Source organism: Tupaia chinensis, unplaced genomic scaffold (assembly GCF_000334495.1).
Source record: "Tupaia chinensis unplaced genomic scaffold, TupChi_1.0 Scaffold000503_1, whole genome shotgun sequence".
NCBI classification, from domain to species: Eukaryota; Metazoa; Chordata; class Mammalia; order Scandentia; family Tupaiidae; genus Tupaia; species Tupaia belangeri.
The window spans coordinates 3,005,653-3,026,801 of record NW_006160015.1 but is presented as its reverse complement, the minus strand read 5'-3'; the positions used below and the strand labels follow the sequence as shown (position 1 = coordinate 3,026,801).

Below are 21,149 nucleotides of genomic sequence, written 5' to 3'. Positions count from 1 at the left end.
CTACAGCTGCTAACATTCTGACCAGTTAGTTTTCTCCAGTAACTTATAACAAATGTTCCACACATAAGATTTAAGGTGACAAGGAGCTCAGTGGGGCAGCTTCCTGTGCATTTTTTGTAGCTTTCTCAACTGCTGAACATGTCAGAACCAAGAGCAAATAGGAGACTTGAATCCACACTAAAGTCCTTCTTGTTTTGTTTCCACAGAAAGAGGGGCTTCACTGGACCAATATCAGTACCTTTGCTCTGTCTTTTGACTCTTGCTTTGTCCAAGCATGGAGCTGCATTAGACTTGAACCTGGTGAAGTCCTAATTCTCTGAAAGAGCTCTGTACTTACTTCCACATCTCATTTATGTAAATTTGTTATACATTTTTTTTAATTTGAGAAGATATTGAGAAATGTATTCTGTACCAATGTTCTATGGAATGTGGATGGAGCAGGTAGTATCTGGATAAGTAGATTTTATTAAAAAGAATTTGAAAATGTAATATATTATGAAGCTCCCTTTTGTTAAATGGAGCCAGAAGAAAATGCCCCTTAAATGGTAGATAAATACTTGATTCAGCCTACTGACCTGTGGCCCAATAATGAGAAATTCAGAAGTTTTAATCCATCAAAAGAAATGATAGTCATTAGACCATGAAGTGATAGCCACTTTTAAGCTGATTTATGGGCAACTGAGTATAACTAAATGTTTATGATTCTGAATGAGTAGAAAATGTGATCCTGAGTCCGTAACTAGATATGCAAAAGAAGAGAGTATTTATTTTTAGAATGATGTAACTAGCTTGTTTATTCATATTTCTTTCAATCTGGTTTATCTCCAAAAGTCATCTTGTAGTCTCAACCTATTGGTGTCTAAACTGGAACAGATAGACAATACTTTATAGTATGTATGTGTAGCCAACATGATTTCGTCACTAAGAGCATGTCCAGTCAAAGACCTCAAGGTCCAGAGGTTGATGATCTTACCGAGTATTCGACCTTTCCTTTATCTCAGAAGTTTGTCATGTGTCTAAGATCATTACTAAAATCAATTATGATTCATTAATTCCACAATCTCTCACTAAGTGTCCATTGTGTATAATTTATTTTTTAAAGTGTTAGAAGTATAACATTTCAGTGAGGCATTGTCTTCAAAATACATGTGCACAGGTAAGCTTTACAAGAGATGAAGATGTCATGTATGCTATTCAAGGATGGGAATGTTGCTTCCAGATACAGAACAGCAAAAGTTAATGAACACATGCTCTCCCATTGGCCTGGGGAGGCTGATTGGGATATCAATATGGAGAAATGGTAGCAAGGGCCCATTACAGGTTGAAATGTCTCACCTCAAAATTTATACGTGATCATAGCAATGCTCAGTACCTCAGAATGGAACCATACCTGGATGTATGGTCTATTCAGAAGTAATCCATGTAAAATGAGATCATTATGTGAGCTCTAATTCAATTTGACTAGTGTCCTTATAAATAGGAAACATGGTCACAGAAACACACATAGAGGAAAGATGTTGAGAAGACACTTGAGGAGAAGGCAGTCAACTACAAGCCAAGGAGAGAGACCTAGGAAAGATTCTTACTTTCCATCCTTTAGGAAAAAACAGCCCTACTGATACCATTATTTGGACTTCTAGCCTCCAGAAGAGTGAGGCAGTGCATATCTGTTGATTAAGCCACTTTCTTTATACTTTGATATACGAGCCCTAAGAAACTAGTATAGGGGCATTCTGAGCAGAGGAAACAGGGTTGAGGGAATTGGGTACAGAGAGAGAAGAGTTTGTTTGTAATGTGGAGTATCTGATGGGATCAATGGGTTGAGATGTGGCTTAGTGACTGAAGGAATAGGTATGGCTGAGATGAATAAAGATAGGGAAGGTCCTAAAGCCAGTGCTATAAAACCGGGGGTACAGAGTAAAGTCTCAGGCAACACTTCGCAGATGACAATGGTAATGCTTCTCATAGAGTCTACGGTCATCCCTGGAAAAGGTTGCTCTCATTTGAAGGCAATTGATGTAGGTCCTTCGAGGGTGCCCCAGATCCTATCCTATTGGCAATAACACCTGAGGGGATTAATATCTCCAAACATCTGTTATGCACCTATAGCTGCTCTATTTGAGACTTTTGCAATAAGCAACAGGGGCTATTGAAAGATTTTGATCAGCAGTGTGACACAGTGAGAACTGACCTTGAGGATGATTGATTTGGATTACAGGAGAAGTTTCAGACTAGGCAAGTGCTTAGGAAGCAGTTGCAATAATCCCGGTAAGAAATAATGGTGATTTGAGTTAGGGTCTCAGCAGTAGTATGAAAGAGAGTATATGGCTTTGTTCTCCACACTTTTTGCCATTGACTTTCAGTATATTTATTTCTATGACTCTTGTGGTATTTCTTTGAATCTTTTTCTTTCTTTCTTTCTTTTTTTTTTTTAAGAGGTTTTTGCTATAGGGGGCGTGTGCTCGCCAGACAGACAGAGAGAGACATAGAGACAGAAAGCGAGAAATCGCCCCCCAGGGGGGATGGTCACACCGCAATCTCTTCTCCGCCATTCTCCTCTCAGGATCTTGGGCATGAACGCACACGCGCCTGGCGTGAGTTTGAAGCCACCGGGTCCGGGACGCGAACCATGATAGACTACGTGGGAGTCCAGCAACATAACCATTACGCCAACTGCTGGTTCCTGAATCTTTTTCTTTCTGTTGAGTATAGATAATCATTGAGAATGAGATGGTAGAGAAGGAGCTTAACGCCTCCTTTTATGTTATAGAATTGTAACTCTAGAAGCAGGGATTTTCATAAAACTAAAGCTAATTTGGGTATTGACATTCTTTTTATAAGAATTATTTATTTAATTTTATTTATTACTATAATTTTTTCAATGTGCTATGGGCCACATTTACTTACCAGAGAAAGGGGGAGGGAGAGAGAGAGAGAGAGAGAGAGAGAGAGAGAGAGAAAGCAGCAAGCAACCAGTTCTGGGACTCAAACCTCAGTTGGTCATGTGAGTTCAGCACTTTAGCAACCATTCTTCTTGGTGGCCCTGGTTATAGACAGTTTAATGGATATTCAAAAACTTACAGAATTTATGTGAATGCATACAGGACTTTTGGGTAATTTTTGATACTGCTTCTACTTGAAAAATGTGTTTACTGCTGATATGCAATTTAATTGCATAACATGGGATTTTTGTGTACAAGTTTGTGAATGCTTGTCAAACTGATTAAGGAAGTTATGGTGAGAGCCATCAATAAAAACTGGAGGCAATAATATACAGAAATCAATTTGGACATCCTGTGGTATTAAATAAAACTTCATTACATTTTGTGACCAGGCAAATTAAATTCCTATCTATGTGTTACCTAGAATGGTAAAATATGTTTTTGAAATCAATGAGAAATTGATGGTTGATTATTTATCATAGCAATTTCAGTTATTTCCTCATGAGAGTTTTAAAGAAATAAATTAATTTAAAATACATTTTGTAAGGCAATAAATATTCAAGATATGAATGGACTTACTGGAAATCAGAGAAAACATCTAATTTTTTTTGAACTTGAGCTTACTATTACCCAAAGATATGAAGCCTTCTGCTGCTATCCTTATTATTTTATTGCCTTTATCTATTGATATGTGCTATAGGTTTCATTGATTTTTAGCTGTGTTATCCCTGCAAGATGCATTTTTCTATTTTCCTTGACTTTAGCTTTTAGTATCCTTTTTTGACAGCCACTTAATTGTATTGATTTTTTTTTTCTAGGTCAGTTTTCATTTAGAGAAGAACATTTCAGTTTATTTTGTTTAGAATATATTGGCTTTAATGGCTTACAAAAAGCAATATTCTGAAATTTCTAGCTACAAATGCTGCTTTCACTGAATAGACTATGAGGTTAATGGGCAGACAGGAGTGAAAGGATTATTCCAAACTCATTATCTTTGGAGGGTTTCCCCCAGGAAACAGACTTAGAAATGAAAATGTACTTGTCACCAATTTATGGGACAGTATCCTCAGGATCCATATCTAGGGGGAAATAAAGGATCAAGGGTTTAGAAGGAAGACTTCAGTGTGACACAGTCAAAACAGTAGCCCAGCTAGTCTCACCAGTGACCCCTCTGGGTGCTCTCAAGCTGGAATGACCCTTATAGCCTTGAAGGAAGGGTGGTGGGGAGCTGCTTCTAAAGTGGGGGCATGGTATTGAGCTTTTGTTGGAGAGTTTGGGTTCCCAGCTTTCTCATCAGCTAGGAGGAAAGGGTCTGTGATCCTGAAGGAAGTTTCTGAGTGGCACACTCCACAGCATTGCCTACACTCAGGGCTATATGTAAAACAACTTCTTTTAGAAAGCACATAGTATTTCAAGTGCCAAATAATTCTTAATGGCTGAAATATGTGCTATTTGGGCATCTCAATCTGTTATCGGAACCTGTAGTTTTCCTTTATTAAAACCTGTCTTTAGAAAATGAGAGTAAATGTGTCAACCTGTGGTGTGATGGTTAAGGCAGCTGGATCCCACATGGCTGACTGCATAGTTTGAGTCCTGGGTTCAGTGTCTTTAGAAACATGCTGGGCACATGTGCTTGTGAGCCCAGAATCCTGAAGGAAGGAGAAATGAAGGAGAAGGGATTGAAGCATGACCATCTCCCACGAGGGGTACTCTCTTTCTCCCTCTCTCTCTCTCTCTTCTTTTTTTCTCTTCAGCAAGTACCTATGCCTTATGGCAAATTTAAAGAAGAAGAAAGAGAAGAAAGACAATGAGAGGAAAATAAAGTAGGTATTAAATTTCTATAATTCTCAAAAATCACACTGAACACAATTAAGGGATTCCTAGTAGTATGTCAGGATTAATATTGGTGGAATTTGGTTCTCTGACTGGCAGCCAGGAGAAAGGTTTCTAGCTTTGTAGAGTACCAACCATAGAAACATTATTAGTAGTTAAATTAGCAAATACAGAAAATACCAAATACAATAGCAATATTTTGTATTTTCAATTTAGATATATAACGTTCTTTTCAAAATTAGTCTCATTAAAGAGGTTCCTTAGTTCCTTTCCATGCCACTGAATTTAGATTTTAGGTATATGAATATTTCATGAGGATACATCACTTTAATTGGGCCCTCACTTATATTTAAAGAATTATTTGAACTATGTAGCAAGACTAATGTATTCTTCTGCACAGGCTACTGCTGATGTGGTAATTAAAACATTAGATTGGCCATCAATAGGCCCAAGTGCTGTCTCTGTATTTACTTTGAATGCTAGGCTCAGTTCCTTGAACTATCAATACTATTTATATTTTGCCTTGAAGCACTATTTATATTTTCACATATAAGTTTCATTTACCCAGTTAAGCTGTATTTTCCTTTGAATAAAATTGTGTCTTCTTTCTAGGAGAATGTTTTTATACATCTTAGAAACATTAATTATTGTTAGTAGGAAGGTTAAGACGTTTTGGATTTTTTTCTTAGCTTAGACTGCTTAAACACAGAATCATGGACAAACTGGCTTAAAAGCAACATAAATTTATTTCTCAAAGTTCTAGGGGGTAAAAGTCCAAGATCAGGGTGCATGGCAGCATGATCAGGTTCTGGGGAGAGCCCTCCTCTGGATATCTGACTGCTGACTTCCCATTGTGTATTCATGTGGATGATAGCAAAATAATGGAGCAACACTTGTGGCTAATGGGAGGGCACTGATCTCATACAGGAGGCTCCATCCGCATGACTTACTCTAAGTCTAGTTGTTTTATAAAGATGTCACCTATTTTTTTAAATAATTATTTTATTCAACTTTATTTATTTATTCATTTATTTTTAATTCAACCAGAGAGGGACAGACTGAGAGAGAAAGAGAGAGAGGGAGGGAAAGTGAAAAAGCAAGCCACTAGGTCCAGGACTCGAACTGCATTTGGCCACGTGGGAGTCCAGTGCCTTTAGCCACCATGCCACCTGCTGGCCCTGCCATCTCTCTCTCTCTCTCTCTCTCTCTCTCTCTCTCTTTAATAAAAGGCTTTTGCCTTTAGATGTATGCACATGCCTGAGTGAAAAGAAACAGAGATGATGAAAGGGAAGTGAGAAATCACACATCGGGGGGATGGCCATGCCACAATCTGTTCTACTCAATTCTCCTCCTAGGTTCTTGGGCGTGCACACACACATGTGTCCAGCATGACTTTCAAGCCATCAGAGCTGGAACTTGAACCATTATCAGCCATATGAGAGTCCATCAACATAACTGCTACTTCATCTGCTGGCCCTACAACGCCACCATTTACACATGGGAAGAGGATTTCAACATATGTCTCTGGGGGAGATACAATCCTTAACATTCATATATCATTTTAAAACTCTCTGAATTCAGTTCTCCCCCTCAAAGTTTATAATTGTGCTTTACATGACTTAAAGGATTATTATGCAGATTAAAACAAATTGCATTTTCTGCTGACTCAGATGTCGTGCTGAGGTTGGTAAGTCAAAGAGAAAAAAAGTAACTTCTTGACAATGTCACTGAGCCATTGAGGGGACTTTATTTTTGTCACTATTCTATCTACCCATCTTAGAATAGGGCCTCGCAATTAGTTGGAACTTACTAAATATATGTACTCTAAGTAAAATTTTTATTTACATATGGTAAAATATTTTAACTGTTAATAAGTGGGTGACATTTGAAATCCCTAACCAAGTTATCAATTTGAAAAGAAACCTAAAATCCAGGGGCCATAGATAAATTCGTCCAGATGAGGACAAAGTAAATTAAGAAATATGTCATTTCTCCCATTCAATAAGCTGTAAAATGACGGCAGAGACTTTTTAGCGTATCGAACTCATCAATTTGTTTTTATTAAAAATGCATCATGCATCTGATAGCAAGTAAGTGTTTTCACATTGACTTATTATAATGAATAAAGATCTTAAGATGCCTTATCTAAGTCATTGCTGCCTATTTACAAGTTACTAAAGTGAGCTATTTTGATCACAAAAGTCTATTTACCTGGCAGTGCTGCCAGGTGCCAGAAACACCTTAAAGAACTCAGGTTGAACCTCCCTACAGGTGACATGCCCACTGCAGCCTGCTTGTCAATTGTCTTAGATCCAAGGCCATACATAGCACTATTTCAAACCATCAAGGAGGAAACATTTCAATGCTGCTATCACCCTCCACATGGAGTTTTTTTTGTATTATGTTCGTTTAAATTTCAAATTGGCAGTAGAGAGCTTGACGTGCCACCGAAGGTATAAGTGTAACACCTGCCATTTGAAATTAATCATAAAACACCTCATTTAACATTATAAACACGTTATTCTGTTTCATGTGCTTGAAATTGTGCTTTGAAATGTGGGTGGTCCTATACCACTTAACTTAATTGGTTAGATTCTGGTAATGATGAGCCTGGAATTGCTGGGTCATCCTCTGTAAGGGAAAATTAGCTTTCCATAGATTAACGCACCAGACATAGGTTGTTTTGTTTTATTTTATTTTATTTTATTTTATTTTCTGTTGGGACATTTTGCAGTTACATGGTACATTAGATTTTAGGAAAAATATTTTATCAGGCCTTTTTTCCTGGAGTGTCACAAAAACCCCAGGAGGAAAGTTTGACAAATATTTTCATTTCTAGCTTCATTTTACAGATGAGGAAATTGATGCCTAATAGGATTAATTTATTTGATACAGCCAGACATGTGGGCCATGTAAGTGACTTTGAATCCTGTGCTTTTTTATCTCCATTATTGTACACAGCAACTCAAAAACTACAATGTGATATTCATATCTTTTCATCCTGGAAGTGGCTTATTTTGGTTACTGTATTATCAGCCACTATGGATGGCAATCTGATAAGTCTATCTCCTAATGTGCCCCACATAAGTGCAGGTTTTGTTCCCCCATGAGTTTGTTGATACTATGTCATTTTTAATACATTTAACTAGGTTTCCTCATCCTATTACTTATAGGGAAGCAATCAGGATTAAGAATTAAATTTCTGATAATTCTGGTGAGAAATGGTGACATCAGCATATCGAGTAAAATAAGAAACTAGTCCTAAAATTGAAATCATGTGCCATTTTGTTGACTATTTTTGACATTAAAATAAATATGTTTTGTAAGTTTTCTATTCTCATCTTAACTATATTCCTTGGCTGCCTTGAGCTGAAGTGTGTTTAGAAGCTCTGTGATCCTGCAGGAAAATGCATGGGACCCATAGCCGGCTTTCTTCTCTGCATTCTGTACCTCAGTGATAACAGTCTTCTGGGATTGAAAAGTTGAGAAAGCTATTACAGGCAGACAATCTTGCTCTCACTATAGCACAGATGAAGCTACTGGAGAGAGAAATGGTCTTACATAAAAAGTAAGGGTATGCATGAGATTTGGGGAGGAAGAAAAACATTGTGTGTTTTGTTTTCCATTAACCTTGTAGAATCTTTCCAGTTTTTTTGTTTGTTTGTTTTGTTTTGTTTTGTTTTGTTTTAATCAAAATGGGCACATACATGGTGAGTCATTCTTTTTTGGTTAGGAATTGTTAAAAGAGCCACGAATGACTTAAACAATTATGTTTTCAAAAGTTTTATCCATCTGTTGCATTCTTCATTGTCTTTCGAAGTGTTGAAAATAGATTTTTACAGAGTTTGAGTGCTTAACAATACACAGTTTATAGAATCAGCTTTTTATTTTGCAGTTAAATGAAGGATGATAGCTTTGATGAATAGCTCTTTTTCTCTTTCCAGCAATCAATCTTGTATGCTCACTAATATATTGACCTAAACATTTTTATATGGAGAAGAATAGAGCATCTGATCACATTGCTGATTTTACAGCACATGTAACATTTTATTTCTCTCAGATTGTGTACAATAAATTAAAATAGTATGACAAATACCTGAATAATTCAGGTTACAGTGTGATTACATAATCCATCAAGTTCGTCTTGGTTAAACTGGAGTTCTTTGATGAAATCTTTTCATGTCTTAAATTTAAATTTCTTGTTATATATGTAGAAAATCAATTTGCTGCGATAAATAAATGATTGCTGGATATGTTAACTAAATTACACTCCTTCTTAATTTGTATATTTTTTCTTACAGAATTGCAAAAATTTCCTTATTAGTTTTATCTTTCTCACCTCTAATTCCTCATCTTATATTCTTCCTTCAAATATTGGTCTGATTTATAGTAAGCATTCAAGAAGTAGTTGTTGAAGGGAATCAGTTAATGGCTGAAGACTGGATATGAATGAGTCTCACTATTTAAGGCATGGGAGTCTAGAGTTGACAGTTCAGGTCAACTGATTGTCTGGTATTGGTATATTGTGTTGAGTAGTGATTGCCAGTACTATCTGTGGTGGGATTGCTTGGGTCAAATGCTAGTGTTATTTCTTCTGGGCCACATGGCCTTGGCCACTTCATCTTCTATTTCTTAATTTCCTTACCTATAAAAGAGGTTTTGTGAGCCAGCAGGTGGCATAGTGGTTAAGGTTCTGTACTCCTGTGTGGCTGATAACGGTTCAAATCTCAGGATTCTGGTGTGCATGCCCAAAATCCCAAGAGAAGACTAGAGAAGGGATTGCACCATGGCCATCCCCACTGGGGATGATTTCTCACTTTGTTTCTCACTGTCTCTCCAGTGAGCACTTATACCCTATGGGTGAATCTTTAAAAAAACAAAAGTTTTGTTTTGTAAGTTTAAACAAGTTAATATATGTAAAGTGGTTAAACATACCCAATATACCCAATTAGTGCTGAATGCTATCTGTTATTACTGCTTTTGTATAGGTTACCTTTACCTAGCCTTCCAGAAGGCTAAGGCCATGTGTCTGTGTACCCAATGGCCTCTCAGAGGCCCACTTACCTTTTCATTCCTTTCACATATCATGGTACCTGAGCACTTCTAAGCCTTGGGATTTTTATTTGTTTTGATTTGCTTTTGCTTCATTGGTTTTCTTCTCTTCTCTTCTCTTCTCTTTTTCCTTTCCTTTCTTTTCTTTTCTTTTCTTTTCTTTCCTTTTCTTTTCTTTTCCCTCCCTCCCCCCTTCCTTCCTTCCTTCCTTTCTTTTAGATTAACTTATTTTCTCAAGAGAGCCCTTGGTAATATCATGACGATCTAATACCAAGACAAATATTGTATGATCCCATATAAATGAGGTATTTAGAACAGGAGAATTTATAGGTAGAAAACAAAATATAGGTTATCAGGTGTTTACAAGAGGGAAGAACAAGGAATTGCACTGAAGGTTTGGAAGAATGAATAAACTTTGGAAATGAATAATGATAATGATTATACGACACTATGAATGCATCCAATGTCACTGAATTGTACAGTTAAAATGACTCATATGGCAAAATTTATGTTATTTACATATTACCATATTATTTTTTAAAATCCAGCAAAATTTGCTTGTTCTCCACTGTCTATAGTGTCTGGGACTTGCCCAAGAGAACTTAGATTACTTCTGCTGTCCTGTAAGCTACTAGTTCAGATCCCACGTTTCACTAAAGTGTCTACTTGGTTCACAGATTTTTCTAAAGCAATCCCTGCTCAGTGGAAACACAATGAATTTATTTATTATTTATTTATAAATTTGCTATTTATTATAATAGCACCTCTGATTATCACAGAAAAAAAGAAATTAACAGTAAAATGTTATTTTAAAATAAATGGCATGTGGGCCAGCCAATGGCATGAAGATTAAGGAGGCTGAGTGCCACTCAGCAGACTGCATGATTCATGTCCCAGATTTGTGGCTTGAAAAACATGCCAGTAACATATGTGTGCATGCCTAAGATCCTGAGAAACGAATGGAGGATAAGGGATTGCTGAAGAGTCCTCTCTCATGGGGGGGAGGGATGCTTTCTTTCTCTCTCTATCACTCTTTCTGTTTCTCTCCAGTGAGTGTATGCACCCTATGGCAAATTAACAATAATAATAATATAAAAATAAATATCTATCTTGCTGGAATAAGCCATTATAAATAATTACTGCTGAGTGTAGCAATCGAGACTATGAAGGAGAAACATTGTATGTCCTCACTTAATATATACCAAGTGTCCACATTCTATGACTGAAACTGATTGACTAAAGTATATACAAACACAATAAATGGGTGTGAATACCAGATATAGTGTGTGTGGAAGAGTAGGGCCTCAGGAAGGACATTTAGAAGAAAAATCAGGAGGCAAAGTATTAATGGGATAAAGAAATGTGGTATTATCTGTTGAAGATATTTTATAGTTTAATCAACTGGACTAGGGAGAAATATTTACATACTGAAATATTCACTTTGTAAGCTAAAAATGGTAATTTAATGTATAAAAAAAGAAATAAAAAAATTAAAAGAAGAAAGAAAAAAGAAGAAAAAAATTAATAAATAATTCACAAAAGTATTTTTGAAGGACTATAATAAACCCAGTTCTATCATACGCTTTTTATCCTCAAGGGACTTGGATCTTGATTGAGAAGACAGATGTGTAACAAATTATTATCCTTTAAGTAAATGCCTAACTGTATGTAAGCAAAGTCTTATGTGAATGCAAAACAAGGAGTCTCAATCACTTTGGGAGAGACAGGATGTTTTAATAACAGAAAGGGTACACAGACTCGTACTTGAGAAATGTATAGCATTTCAATAAGCAAGGCTAAATGGAAAACGCATTCCAGTTCAAGGAAGCCACACATCAAAGGTCAGAGTCAGAAAAATCTCTATTTCTCACTTTCTCTGCCTATCAAGGTCAGAGCTAAAAGCTTAACTCATAATGATGATTTCCACAGCATTGAGTATTTTTGCTTCCTGTTCTTATCTATATAGTTCCCCATTTCTAATTCAAAGTCTTATTGCATATGTGCTTTTTATTTTCCAACAATCATTTTTGGAAGCAGAAAGGACATTGGTTATAACTGTACATTAATATATTTCTAATTCGTCTAGAATCAGTGCCTTGCTGCCAGCCCTACCAAAGTAGACCTCATAGGTAGGAAAAATATGGTATTTATGAAATTGCAGAAGTATTTCTGTTGCAAAAGCTACTGGTTGCTTGTCTTGGGTACCAGGGTCACCTAATTACTTTGAAAATAAGAATTTCTGTTTCTGATGCTAGGCCTTTACTACACAACCTTTCATAAGTCAATGTCTTATTGCTTGTTGATAAGAAAAATTTATATAATTAAATCATATAGTACTACTGTATGTTGATTCTTCTAAGACCCTCTACACTTTACCAAGATCTCTGAAGCTAGTTGCACTTTGAAGGAGATAGAAAATTCCTAGTCCAGTTGCTTCTATTCAATGGGCTCAGAAGAAAGTTGATTGAAAACTTTTCATGCAAATTTTTTCTTCCAGTAATAACCATCCAGTTCATAAAGCTTAGTAATATAAAGCACCTGTCTGTTAGTTCAATGCACTTTTTACCATAGCTCTCTTCTTTTCCTAACAAAATTTGCAAATTTACTAAATACATAGTATCCTGATATTACATATTTTTGTATTATTATTTTATTTAACATTATTCATTTATTTGAATTTGACCAGAGAGGGACAGAGTTAGAGAAAGAGAGAGAGAAGGTGAGAGAGCAAGCCGCCCAGTCCAGGACTTGAACCACAGTAAGTCATGTGGGAGTCCAGCACCCCTAACCACCACACCACTTGCCAGCCCCAATATTGCATATTCTTTTCTTGAATGTATGAAATTAATGGATTTGGTGTTTAGTTTCTTCTTTTAGTAGTACTTTCTCCTTACATTTATTGTGCAGCTCATTTTTTTAAATTTAAGGTTATCCAAACTTATGTCTTATATCTTTGAAGTAAGACCTTAATTTCTAGGTAGCATTCAATGGTAACAGATAAAGATATATTGAGAATTTTTTCCCTCAATCATACATATTCCTGAGCTGTTTCCATATTTATTTCATATGTATAGTATCCTTATGTCTCTCCAATTTTGGCAATGAGGAAGCCGTGGCTTAGAAACTTCAAGTGACACTCCCAAGTCTAGTGTATGCCTAATGCTGTGGCACCAGGCTTTGCTTTTTCTGTTGCTTCATGACTGCCTGTCTGAGTCACTAAACTGCTTAAAAACTGTTACTTTTACAGAATTTTTCTAAATATCACCGATTGGTGCTCAAGACTAGAAAACTGAACATTTAGTTATTATGTAACTAAATAAGGAAACACTAAATAATTAACATTAAACCTTATGTAACTAGGGACCAGCAGTTAGCATAATGGCTATGTTGCTGGACTCCAATGTAGTCGACTGTGGTTCAAGTTCTGGACCAGGTGTCTTAAAACTCATGCTGGGCACGTGTGTGTGTGTGCCCAAGATCCCGAGAGGAGAATGGAGGAGAAGGGATTGTGGCATGGCCATCCCCTCTGGGAGGTGATTTCTCACTTTCTGTCTCTCTGTCTCTCTCTGTCTATCTGGTGAGTGCACATGCCCTATAGCAAAACCTCTCCAAAAAAAAAAAAAATTAAGTAACTAAACATGAAATAGCTAAACATTAAATAACTAAAATTAGACATTAAATAACTTAATAAGGAAACACTATCTTTGATCTATTGTAGGGTCTATAATGAGTGATTTGACTTCTACCTAACCTTTTAGAAAAGTTAAATTTTCTGGGATCAGCAGTTAGCGTAATGGCTATGTCTCTGGACTCCCACGTAGTCGACCGTGGGTCGTGTCCCAGACCTGGTGGCTTAAAACTTACACCGGGCGCATGTGCGTGCGTGCCCAAGATCCCGAGAGGAGAATGGAGGAGAAGGGATTGCGGCATGGCCATCCCCCCTGGGGGGCGATTTCTCGTTTTCTGTCTCTATGTCTCTCTCTGTCTGTCTGGCAAGCGCACGTGCCCTATAGCAAAAACCTCTCAAAAAAAAAAAAGTTAAAATTTCTGTACTTTTAGTGCATCACAGGAAATGTAAGTTAATTGACAAGAATCAGAGGGCCTTTCTTATCTAGAATAAGAAGTTTGTACAGGATGGAGTTGTTTGATATGAAATGAACAAGAAATAGACTGAGGTTATAAATCAAGTCAGACGAAGTTTGATTGTAATTGTTGTGGTTGGTAGTTCAAAAAAAGAGGACAAAGTGAGTACAAGGGGTGGAAGAGGACCATTTATGGAATTTCTGCTTGAAAATATAGGACCATGGACAGCTCCCATATGGGTCTACAGGTATATTGAAATCTATCCTTTTACTTGGTCTCTTGGCTTTTGACTAGAATATTCTGATTCTGAAAGTGCTTTTTATTTATTTTGATATACTTTTCATGCCTATGAAATAAAGAGAACCATACTCATTATCCCAAGAATATTTGTTCTTTTATAGGATCACATTCTAGTGTGGCTCTCAGTATGAAAACACATATTCGCAAGTTATCAACGGAAAGAAGCAAGTAGAATTTCATTCTCTACGTTAAACCTAAGGACTTATAGTGACTTACTCTCTCTCCCTCCTTCTCTCTCTTTTTCTCTTGTACAGTGAAGCAAGATCTAAGTCTAGAATTGTAGTCATTTGTTCCTCCATGAATTGAATTATTCATTGTTTTGATAAATGGCTATTTTATTTTACTTACCTTTTCCTTTTTGAAGCATTGCTATAGTTTTCTTTTTTAAAATATTTTTATTTATTATTTTAATTTTCATCATTAATAATTATTATCATTGTTATTTTTAATTTGCTATAGGGTACATACACTTATGACAGAGAGAAAGTGAAAAATGAAGATGACAGGTCTAAGACTTGAACTTTGTTCAACAATGTGGGACTACAGTGTCTTAACCATCAGGTGACCTGCTGTCCCCTGTTGTTTTCATCTTACAATAATCAGCACAAATGCTTGTTTTTATATTTCCTATTCTTCTTTATCAATTAGTTATTCCTTACTTAATCATCACTATGCCAAAAGGCCGAAAATTCAGATTTTTGAAACACTGCTATATTTATCTCTCCAATCTTTTTTTTAAATTTAGTTGTTTACTTCTTCCCTGAGAGAAAGAGAGAGACAGCACCCCAAACAGGATCTTGATGCTATGATCCACCCCCAGCTATCACCAACACTGGATGATGTGTATAAACATGCCTTGTGTTCACGGGGACAATGCCAGACATGAACCTGGAACCTTCCCATGTGAGTCAGACTCCAAGAGTGTCACATTTTAGTACTGCATCACCACTCAGCCCAATTAATATCATGAACACAGTGTTTGAAGAAAAACATGCCATATTTAATTTTTATCAAGTTATGTAATTGCTTAAGTTGTTAATGAAATGAAATAATATTTATAAGGAATGACTTGAATAGATCTTTCTTACATTTGATCAAAGGATAGTATTAACTATACAATGATTTGGGGAATATTTTGAGTCTCTCTGCTGTTATTACATTTTCTTTAAGATTCAAAAGTGATAGGAGAAATAGACATTTCACCTTGCCATCTTATGTTTTAGTACTTATTTTCTTACTCTATTTAAAACTTCATCTTTTAATAAGGCAAGCTCTTTTTTAAAAAATAGAACTTATGGAGATCAAAGAAAATAAAAATTTTAAATTTGTATTCAATTTGAAAATATAGATACCATGCCAAGACAGTAATTTTCTCTATGTCTACATTATTTGAAGCACATGAAATTTTTCTGCTTACTCTCTTTGTTTTAATTTTTTCAGGAATTAAGTGAATAAAATTACCCTACAATATACTTTTATTTAAAAGCAACTTCATATGGATTATGTAGTTTTAAAAGCATATTTGCATTGGTTGAATACTTGCTTCTTTGCCTGATTTCCATAAATTCTTCAGAATAATGATGAAGTTTTTCTTGCTAATGAGTGAATCTCTAAAAAAGAATATACAACACAGAAGTATGTAAAAAGAGGAAGGTGTCTTTTCTTTCCTACTAGATTATTAGCATCTTCAATCCTGAACGTACAGTGCTGGGCGAATCAATAGTGGTTAACATAATACACTAGTCAAAGACTCTCAAATCATTTTAAACTGTTAAGAATTATGTTTCCATCACTGACTTACATCTACATAACTCTATTCTTAGTGCTTTCATATAAATAATCAATATCTTTAAAATAGCAAGTGTAGTTTAAGAATTCAGTTCACCTCTCCTTATTACAGGTTAGTCATCAGGTTCTATGAGAAACTGTTGGTAAATGTTTGGATATGTTCTCCAAGTCTAATCTGTAGTTTATTCTTAGTGTATGACCTTTAGAAAGACTCATTTTTCTTTATGACTTGAGAAGCCGAGCTTGGTAGTACAAAGGATTATGCCTATCTTAGTACAAATTAGTTAAATCAACTCAATCGTTTTATTGTCTACCCACTACAAATTTCTAGTAAACCTAAATACACATGCAGAAAGTCAGTGTATTATGTTAAGTAATGGAATAATCTTTTATTCTCTTAAAACTCTCCACAACTCTCATTTTAATATCTATAGATGTTTCAGCATGCCCGATACAGTTTCACATCATTTATGAATAAGAAATAGCAACTTATTCCAGTTTTCTTCAGCTCTCTCTCTTTAACTCTCTTTGCTTTGTCTCTCTCTTTGTTAATCTCTTTGAAATAAAGACTGTGACATTCCCTGCTGAGGATTCTATAGACTGTGCCTGGATGTCTTTTACTTAGTACACAATGTTTCTCTTGATTTGCATAGACAGGGCCCTAACATGCAATGTGAGGTCATAATAGAGCCCACAAATCTCTCGTTCATAGATTTGTATGGTGAGGCATTTATCTGACAAGTTGATTTCTATAAATAATGCTTTCCTTGTAGTTCATCATCTTAATATCAAAATTATTTTCGTAGGGCCAGAAGTTAGCATAATGGCTATGCCGCTGAACTCCCATGTAGCTGACCGCAGTTCGAGGCTCAGACCCGGTGGCTTAAACTCATGCCGGGCACATGTGCATGCGTACCCAAGATCCTAAGAGAAGAATGGAGGAGAAGGGATTGCAGCGTGGCCATCCCCCCTGGAGGGTGATTTCTCACTTTCTATCTCTCTGTCTCTCTCTCTGTCTAGAATCTGGCAAGCACACATGCCCTATAGCAAAAACCTCTCCAAAATATACATATATACATATACATATACATATACATATACATATACATATACATATATATATATATAATTTTTTGTATGTAGCTTATTACATGTTATTCAAAAGCTTCATATCACTTTTCATGCACATACAAGGACATTTTAAAATTGTGCTCCAACATGAGCATAAATTGAAAAGTGACAATTGAGGTTGACGTGTGGATCTTACCCCAATTGTAGAAAGTGGTTAATGCCCATGAATGTGATACCTCTGCAAGATGGTGTAGACCAAGGTTGACCAGTGAGGTTGTCACCAGACAACATTGCTGGAAACAGCGTATCAGCACCTTGAGGTGTTACTTCCAGGCAGAAGTCAGAGATGACATAATAGTGAGTTGCCTTTACTTTTTTAAAAAATAATAATAATAATTTCAGATTCACATTTATTTGTTGTACATCTCTATAGCATAAAATATGGTTTTCCAAAGTACGTGTGTAGTATATGATAAACAAATCAAGGATATTATGAAATACACTATTTTCAGCAGAGAACTTTACATTCTGAGACTTTTAAGCTTCTCTTCCCTGTGCCCACCCCATCCACCCTCTACTACCTTCCTCCTCCAGAGTCTCTAGTATTTACATGTGTCCTTGCTACTATTATTGCACATCTTCAGATATTTCAATTCATGTACACTATAGAGTATTACTCAGCCATACAAAACAATGAGATGGTTATTCAATGCAAAGTGGATGAATATAGAAGATTTAATGCTAAAAAAGTAAGCCAGGCTATGAAAGATAAACACTATAAGTCCGTCCTCAATATATATTAAACATGTTGACTCCTTAGCAGAAATTGAAAGAGCCTACTTCTTTGACCTAACACTTAACTATTCACAAGTATCATCAGCTCGAAGCTTTTGACTGAATTTTCTTTCAAAATATGTAGTGGCTCAATATCTGAGATTACTTAAAAATATATTGAAGCATTTTCACTAAAAAATTCAAAATTCTATTAAGATAAAATAAATAATAAAATGGAGATTAAAATATGTTCTTTTTTATTTACTTTAAGTAACCAACACATTTTTTTTCAAGCTCAGTCAAAAACGATGAACTCAAAGACATCATGGATGTGGGAACAGCAGTTAGCATAATGGCTATGTCACTGGACTCCCATGTAGTCGATCGGGGTTCGCGTCCCGGACCCGGTGGCTTAAAACTCATGCCCGGCGTGTGTGCATGTGTGCCCAAGATCCCAAGAGGAGAATGAAGTATAAGGGATTGTGGCATGGCCATCCCCCCGGGGGGTGATTTCTCGCTTTCTGTCTCTCTGTCTCTCTCTGTCTGTCTGGCGAGTGCACACGTCCTATAGCAAAAACCTCTCAAAAAAAAAAAAAAAAAAGGATGACATCATGGATGTGATTGTGATATTGCTGGTATTAATAGGGTGGTTTATTTTTATGTTCCACAGACTTTGAATCTGATTTTTACTATTTTATTTTTATAGTTAAAAGGTCAATCAGAAATAAACAAAGATTATATGAAATTTATTTTATCATGGGCGTGATTCAGCTCTCATGTGAAAAAACGTCCTATATAATGTCTTGGAATTCACTTGAATACAGAATATTTGCGAGTATAAGAAATGCTAATACTGTATAGAAATACTTGATTTTTATCCCTTCCAGAATGTATTAAGATACATGAAAGTATTTTCAGATTTGAGATCAAAGTTTTTCTGAGCATGCTGTAATGAGATTATAATCCAAGAAGTGCAACATGTCTAAGTTTATGATCACTAATAGGGTTTTTCAGCTAGCAAATTATGGCGAATGTGCTTCATAAGGCGGAAAGCATCGTTTTCAACTGCTACAAATTTCTTCTTATTGACTACATGAACTTTGAATATATAGAGTATTGGTATTTTAACAAAAGTTAAAATGAAAATTTAACAACTTCAAGAACATGACATAATAATACACACACTGATAAAATATAAAAATATAATTTAGCAGTCTTCTCTATTCAGTCTTAGTCTACCTACTATTTAAATACCCATTTTTCTGTTTCATGTCTCTCCAGTAGCTATGAAGGATAGGCTATTAACTCATTTACATTAATTACCTACATTCTTCACCCTTTCATATTTTTTAAACTCCTGTCTTTATTATGTGTTCTTATATTGGTTACTTTCCTAAATTTAAAGGGTGTATTTGATGCTGCATTTCCCAACCACCAGCTTTTGAATGTCTCCTGCCTCCCTGACAAGGACCATCAGGAATCCCTTTCTGGTGCTGCTGTTTCCTCTTCTAGCCCCCGATTTGTGTAGAATTGCACCATGGAATCAGCTCCTCATTATACAGGAGACTCATGTTCCCTACATGACCTGCAAGACTGTGTATGCTATCTTGCCCAACCTTTCTTTCAGACATCAGCCATTTTTCTCTTTACCAATTTTCTTCCCTCTGGCCTCAGGCTTCCTGTTAGAACTTAAACTTGACAGACGAATACTTGAGGCACTGGCCTCTGGTCTGCCTCGAGTGCCCTTGGTGAACAGGCTCATGTGTATTGCTCTGCTTCCTTAGGATTCTGTGAATGTGTCTTCTCTGAGAGTAATTGCTTTACTTCCTTTTGTAAATTACCTGTGTCTCCTCATCCCTCTATAAGCCCCTGCTTAATTTTACATCATAACATTTACCATTTTCCAACTTATGCTATACATCAGAAGGCTTCAAAAAAGTTTTTTGGAACCATCAGGTGGTGTAGTGGTTAAGGCATTGGATCCCACATCCTACACTCAAATCTCAGAACCAGCAGCTTGAAAAACAAAATCCTCAGAGGAGCATGGAGAAGAAAGGATAGCACATGGCCATATCCCCCTTGGGTGGGTATTGCTTACTCCTCTCCTCTCTATCTCCCTCCAGTGAGTGCACGCAAAAATACCCTATATCAAAAATCTAAAAAATAGGGAACCAGCAGTTAACGTAATGGCTATGTCGCTGGACTCCCATGTAGTCGACTGCAGTTCGTGTCCCGGACCCGGTGGCTTAAAACTCACGCCGGGCGCGTGTGCGTGCGTGCCCAAGATCCCGAGAGGAGAATGGAGGAGAAGGGACTGCGGCGTGACCATCCCCCCTGGGGGGTGATTTCTCGCTTTCTGTCTCTATGTCTCTCTCTGTCTGTCTGGCGAGCGCACGTGCCCTACAGTGAAAATCTCTCCAAAAAAAAAAAATCTAAAAAATAAATACTTAAAAACATATGTGTGTATGTACATATATAAGGAAAAAAATGTTCATGGAAAATGTGCTAAACTTAAGATTAAAAACCATAAAACTACTGGTGGAAAACATTAAAGAAATTCTGGGAGACACTGGGGTAGGCAAAGACTTCTTCAGAAAGACCCCCAAAGCATAGACAATAATCCCCAAAATAGACAAGTGAGATTACATCAGATTAAGAAGTTTCTGCACAGCAAAGGACACCATAATTAGTGTGAATTGACAGCCCTTGGAATGGGAGAGATTTTTTGTTATCTATGCCTCAGATAAGGGACTGATAACCACAATACAGAGAGGACTCAGGCCACTTACCCAGAAGAAAATGATTAACCCAATTAAAAGATGGGAAAATGAGCTGAATTAACAACTCTCTAAAGAAGACATATGAACAGCCAAAAATTATATTAAAAAATGCTCAACATCCCTCATTGTAAGGGAGATGCAGATCAAAACCACAGTGAGATACCAACTAACCCCAATCAGAATGGCAAAATTTTTTAAAAAATTAAAAAAGAAAGATATGTGCTGGTGGGGATGTGAGATGTGATGAAAGAGGAACACTCCTACATGGTTGGTGGGAATGTAAATTGGCCCCAGGTACTATGGAGAACATTATGGAGGTTTCTCAAAGACCTTCAAATAGTAATACCATATGATCCAGCAATTCCACTCCTGGGTATCTACCCAAAAGATAGGAGAATGCTCAGTTGGAAAAGCGCTTGCACAACTGTATTTATTGTGGCACTATTCATGATTGCTAAAACATGGAACCAACCCAAATGTCCACAAACATAAATGGGTTGAAAAAATGTGGCACATAACATATACT

The 21,149-nt window shown here is 36.3% G+C and overlaps 1 protein-coding gene across 1 annotated transcript in view; it reads left to right on the top strand.

The window, feature by feature from the left end:
* The window catches only part of GPC6 (glypican 6), a 1,323,196-nt gene that overhangs the window by 497,961 nt on the left and 804,086 nt on the right, over nucleotides 1–21,149 (top strand). The window lies entirely within an intron of this gene.